Raw genomic sequence first — 6,000 nt, 5'->3', positions numbered from 1 at the left:
GACCCCGGCTTCAGGTTCATGACACAATCTGGGTTTTCATCCTCTATCTTGATGCTGTTTTGGAAACAAAAAGTGGATTAAAATAACTTTTTCACATGTTGGCCAAAAACTTATTTTGGCATCAATCTCCTCAGTTACAGCCACATAAACATATCTGTTTCCGTCCTTCCTTAATTCACTTGATACACAACCTCAGAATGATCTAAGCGCCCTAAATCTGAGCAAAAGCATCTGCTCTCATCCCATGTGATGCTGACCGTGGACAAAGTGTGTGGGATTGCACTAAGGCCAGTCTGTTCTCAGGGAGCATTTTATCCTTTGTTGTTGTTGTGCGATCAGACCAAAACATAGCAACAGCTGGGCTGTGTTCAGCTGCACAGGGCTGCATGGAGAAGTCTTCACTAGTGTGACAGGATTATGTGATAGAAACATGCTGTGCTCATGGGTAGCCAAATATTAAATAACACTACTGTCCCGTGTTTGAGGGGCCGGGCTAAGCACTGTTGTCATGCTGCCATGGTGACAGTAACCATGCACAGGGTAATGTTTACAGAATGTTTAGCATATCACAAAGCAACACATAGAGTGAATCAGTGTGTGTGTGAGTGTGCTGGTATTACGAGACTGAGGACTTTTGTAACTGGTAGGTTTCAGAATTGCTTTGAGTGTGTGTGTGTGTGCGTGTGTGTGTGTGCTTTACTTTGTGTATTTGATTAACAAAACTGAAGACGATTGCTCATATTGTCAAAGGATGAAGTGTGGAATTGGCTCTGCCTAACAACGCTGCTTTGTCCCACTGAAGAACCAAATATTATAATTATACAGCAACATTTCTGAGAGTGATTGAGAAACTTTAATGTGCGCTATTACATACAGTATAAAGCAGCATGCACAGTAATTTACTCCAGATGTAAATGAACCAAACTGAAACTCCTCACTGAGAAGGGCTGAGAAGAGATGCCATCTTTCTTGATGGGATTTCAAAATAAAAGCCCCCTGTCTGCATGCATTATAATATGGTAAAAATACAAGCCACAAAGAATATTTTATACAGCACTTCTAGAAAAGTGCATTATAAATGCAGTCCATTTAAAGTTTAGGTTATGTCTTGTAACCTTTAGTGTGTTGTACTTTTTAAACTCCTTGTGGTCTAGTTTAGAAATTAAAGTTACCAAAGCAAGAGGCGAACTAATGGGAAAACATCATTTTCTGTCTTAGCTGTCAGTGCGTCATTTGACTGAAATGCATTTGCATCTGAAACGGTGGATGTATGGTTGGGCTTATTAAAATTTTGCTGTTAGATAATCAGATAATGTTTAACTCCATAAAAACTTCAGTGGTTGTATATTTACTGCAGAACATATTCATGAGATGATATTAACTTCTATGCACGCTTTATAGATGGCATTGTAGATCTTTGTATATACAACTGGAAATATACACTCACCTGTCGCTTTTTTAGGTACAGCTGTTCAGCTGCTTGGCAATGCAGTCATCTAGTTAGCCAATCACATCGCAGCAACTGCATGTAGGCATGTAGACATAGTCAAGACAGCCTGCTGAAGTTCAAGCCGAGCGTCAGAATGTGACTTTGACCATGGCATGGTTGTTTGTACCAGATGGGCTGGTCTGGGTATTTCACTGTTGATCTATTAGGATTTTCCCAGACACCCTTCTCTAGTGTTTTCTGATAATGGTCCAAAAAAGAGAAAATATCCAGTTAGAAGCAGTTCTCTGAGTGAAAGGGTGGTGTTGATGCTAGAGATCAGAGGAGAATGGGCAGAAGGTTTGGAGTTAGGAAGGCAGCAGCAGCAACTCTAATAGCCACTTGTTACAACCAAGGTATGGAGAAGAGGATCTATGAAGGCACAACATATCGAGTGTTCCTGTCAGCTGAGAAAAGCAAACTTGCATGTGCTCACCAAAATTGGACAACAGAAGATTAAAAAAAAATGCTACCTGGCCTTATGATTCTTTATTTATGCTGCGATATTTACATGGTAGGGTCAGAATTTGGCACAAACAACATGAAAGCATGGATCCACAGCTCAAGCTACTGCTAGTGGTATTATGATGTGGAGAATATTTTCTTGACATATTTTGGGCCCCTTAACACCAAATGAGCATCATTTAAACACCACAGCCTATCTGTGTGTTATCGCTGACCATGCCCATCCCTTTAGGACCACAGTGTACCCATCTTCTGATGACTGTTTCCAGCATGATTATGTACCATGTCATAAAGTTAGACTCAAACAGACAATGGATTCACTGTTTTCAAATAGCCTCCACAGTCACCAGATCTCATGTGGTGAAGAGGAGACTGACTTCATAAATGTCCAGCTGATAAATCTGTGTGATACTGTTGTGTCAATATAGACCAAAATGTCCAGGGATGCTCCCGGCACCTTGTTGAATCTATGCAGCAAAAACTGAAACCGCCCTAAAGTCAAAAAGGGTCCAACCTGTACCTAATGAAGTGGCAGGCATGGGTGGATAGGGCTATTAAAGCCAAACTAGAAAGGTTCCAGGCCTTTTGTATCTCATGCTCTGGATAGAACACAATACTGCGTTGTCTATGAATCTGACCGTGTGGAAAACATTTTTGTGAACTAGTGAAACTGCCTCATATTCACACACTATAAATCACAATGTACCTTCCTCTAGTTCTTAGATCATTTGAAACAATGATACAAACGTGCATACAGTCTCACTCTCTGAATGACTTGTGCAGCACTGAAACCGAAGCTACTGAAGAGTCCCTGATATGATAACAACATTTCAGATCTGCCTTCCCACTGGTCTCGCAGAGATCAAACATGATGACTTAGACCTTTTCAAAGTGATTTAGTAGCGATGTGAGTGATTTATTGGCTTATTACAGACCACAGATTAACAAAGCACTGAACAAAGTGCTGAAACTCGGAAATGAATGTCTCGATCTCCTTCTGTACCTAAATAAGTGAACTTAAATTTTTTTATTCTTTTTTTCTTTTCTGTTTTTGTACAGATGTAATTTACCCGACATCTGTTTTAAATCAACAGGAAAATCGAATGGGTAGATCCACAGACGACGCCTTCAGTTCAGCTTTTTATAGCCACTGTAAACCAATACATTAACTACTGTACAGTATGCACATTGATAAGTAATATCTATTTGACAAGACATAAGACATTTCCTCCAACAGACGACGCCATTTTCTGCTGTAACTATCTCTTCTGTGCACTCTTCCAGAGTTTGATGAAACTGATAGCGGTTAATGTAGCTTTTATTTGGTTTAATCTGTTCTGGGTTTGCTGATTGTGTCCCATTTGAGGGGATGAAATCATCCCCCACATGATTGCATCCCCTTAAATCATAACTTTTATTGCCACGTGCACCACTAGCATGTGGTGCGCTGTATTTCTCCTGGTTTATCGCCCCTTTGTTAAATGGGACAGCAGTTAATTTGACGCAAGGCTTCGTTTCAAACTAACTTCAACTACACCGTGATGTTTTCAGGAAGAGTGAAAAATGGAACGTTTTTTGAGAATAAACACATGACGAGTCTGATGATTAGAAGTAATGTCATCCAGATGTGTACAGTTGTAACCTGAATTTTCCTTCATTTAAAGTTTAACAAACTTTGCAAGATCTGGATCAGTTACATCAGTTTCCCAGAGAGCCTTTTTACCATGCTCGCCTCCTACTGTTGCAAATTTGTTTGCGCATTTGTTCACATTGCACCATATATATGTATATTTGGGAGTCAGTTGCATCGGCATGACAACGCAAACGCTTAGAGTTCATTTAAGTGTCATTGAGTGTAATTGCAGAGTCACTGACAGTAATTAGGTGGCACACCAAGCTCACCAACGCCTGTAATAGAGTGTAGAGAGACAACCAGTCTCCTATTTCACACTGAACTGAAGGACTGTTTTAATAGCAGCCTGTCACTAAGGCTGTTATCTGTTTTCCAGAGGTTGCATTATGAGGTGTATAGCCTGGTTGAAATGTTAGATTCAGAGCAGCATGAGTGCACAGAAGCAGTTAAGACATGGCAAAGAGAATTGCGTGGGGATTTTCACAACTGAAACTGCATGCACATAAGCACACAAGCACATGTGGTAAATTTTAAACAGTCAACATGAAGCATTTCTTGAAGGAAACATCATTTATTTTATATGTGAACACAGATCATAAGTCATTAGAACTACTACTAATAATAATAATAACGGGAAGAAGAAGACAACTGATTTTTTTTAAGATGAACAATTTTTTTCAGTATTAATATATGAATTGTGGCTCCATTTATCTTTTGATTAGGGTTTTAGTTAATATTGGGTGTAATTAAATATGTTCGAAATTTTTCGATACCTGTTGCCATTTAATTTCACCTTCCATGTGAAGAAGTCATCTGAGACCCTCACTCACAGACTGTGCACACATACACTCACAGGTCTCTTTGTTAGATATCTAATCAGCCAACGACAATGGCGGAAACTCATCATTTGCCTGCAGACATGATGAAAACGATCTGCGGAAGTTCAAACAAAGCATCAGAAAGGAAGAAAGCTAATTTAAGTGACTTTGAATGCGGCATGGTTGTTGGTGCCAGAAGGGCCAGTCTGAGTATTTCAGGAATTGCTGATCTACTGGGATTTTCCCACACTACCATCTCTCATGTTTACAGTGAGCACAGCCAAAATAAGAGAAAATATCCAGCGAGCAGCAGCTTGTTGAGTGAAAATGCCTTGTCGATGCCAGAGATTAGAGGAGAATGGTCAGGCGACGTCAAGCTGACAGGTAGGCAACTGTGACTCAAAAAAACACACTCGATACAACCAAGATATGCAGAAGAGCGTCAGGTCAAACACAATACGCTGAACTTTGAAGCACAGGGTGCCTTTCTTGTCAGCTAAGAACAGGAAATTGAGCCTACAATTCACTTTGACTCACCAAAATTGGACAATAGAAGATTGGAAAAACCTTGGCTGGTCTGATGAGTTTCACTTCTACTGAGACATTCAGAGAGTCGGGCCAGAATTAGGCAAAAACTACACAAAAGCATCAAGAGTATGAACAGTTCAGACGGCTGCTGCTGGTGTAATGTTGTGGAGCTCAGGTAGAGCATTACAGTCTACCTGAGTGTTATGAACGCAGTGTCTTCTGATAGTGCCTTCCAGCAGGATAAATCGAGTGCCACAAAGCTCAGATCATTGCCTCCACGGCCATCAGATTTCAATCCAATAGAGCACCTTTGGGATGTGTTGGAGCATCATGGATTTGTAGCCAAAATTTCTGAGGAATGTTTCCAGGACTGTCTTGTATTTGTGACATGAAGAATTAAGGCAGAATCCAACCCTGTGCAGAAAGGTGTACCTAATAAAGAGTCCACTGACTGTATATTAAGCATCAAGAACAACTCCGCTCATAGGGTTCACTCTGTCTTGAATGGAATCCGCATTTTCCCAACAAACTGCACAACAATAGAAAAATGCAAAAGTTCGCAAAGGGCATCGGACCCTGTTGTTGTCCAAAAACATATCCGCACTGTTGCACAATGCAACGATTTTATTTTTATTCTTTGAACTCCTGAAAAACAACAGTGCTACTGATTTACGCTGAAAATATACTGTCTCACTGTTTTAGGAAGAGAGAACCTTTTTAAGATACACTTTATAGACTTCAAGTAAGTGAGTCTGGGTTGGGACTAAGTGTGACAGACAGGAGAGGCGAGATGAAAAGTGCTGAGAGATGAACTAATGCAATGTTGAGTTTGGCATCCCATGAGATTTGTTTTTCAGCCTGGCAGCGTGCGCTCACCTAAAGCAAATATATCAAACAACGACAGCTTTTTGTGTCAAAGCCCAGTTATGTAATATATGGTGCAGAGCCATTGCGAGCAGAAATAAGGAAATGTGCACACCGAAGAAAAACAGCGTTAATGCTGATGTTCGTGTTTGAAAAGAGGATGAATGCAGAAAAATGTCAAGGCTTAAAGTCACGTCTTCAGTCAT

The sequence above is a fragment of the Neolamprologus multifasciatus genome, chromosome 13, assembly GCF_963576455.1.
Source record: "Neolamprologus multifasciatus chromosome 13, fNeoMul1.2, whole genome shotgun sequence".
NCBI classification, from domain to species: domain Eukaryota; kingdom Metazoa; phylum Chordata; class Actinopteri; order Cichliformes; family Cichlidae; genus Neolamprologus; species Neolamprologus multifasciatus.
This window is presented reverse-complemented; position numbering follows the sequence as displayed.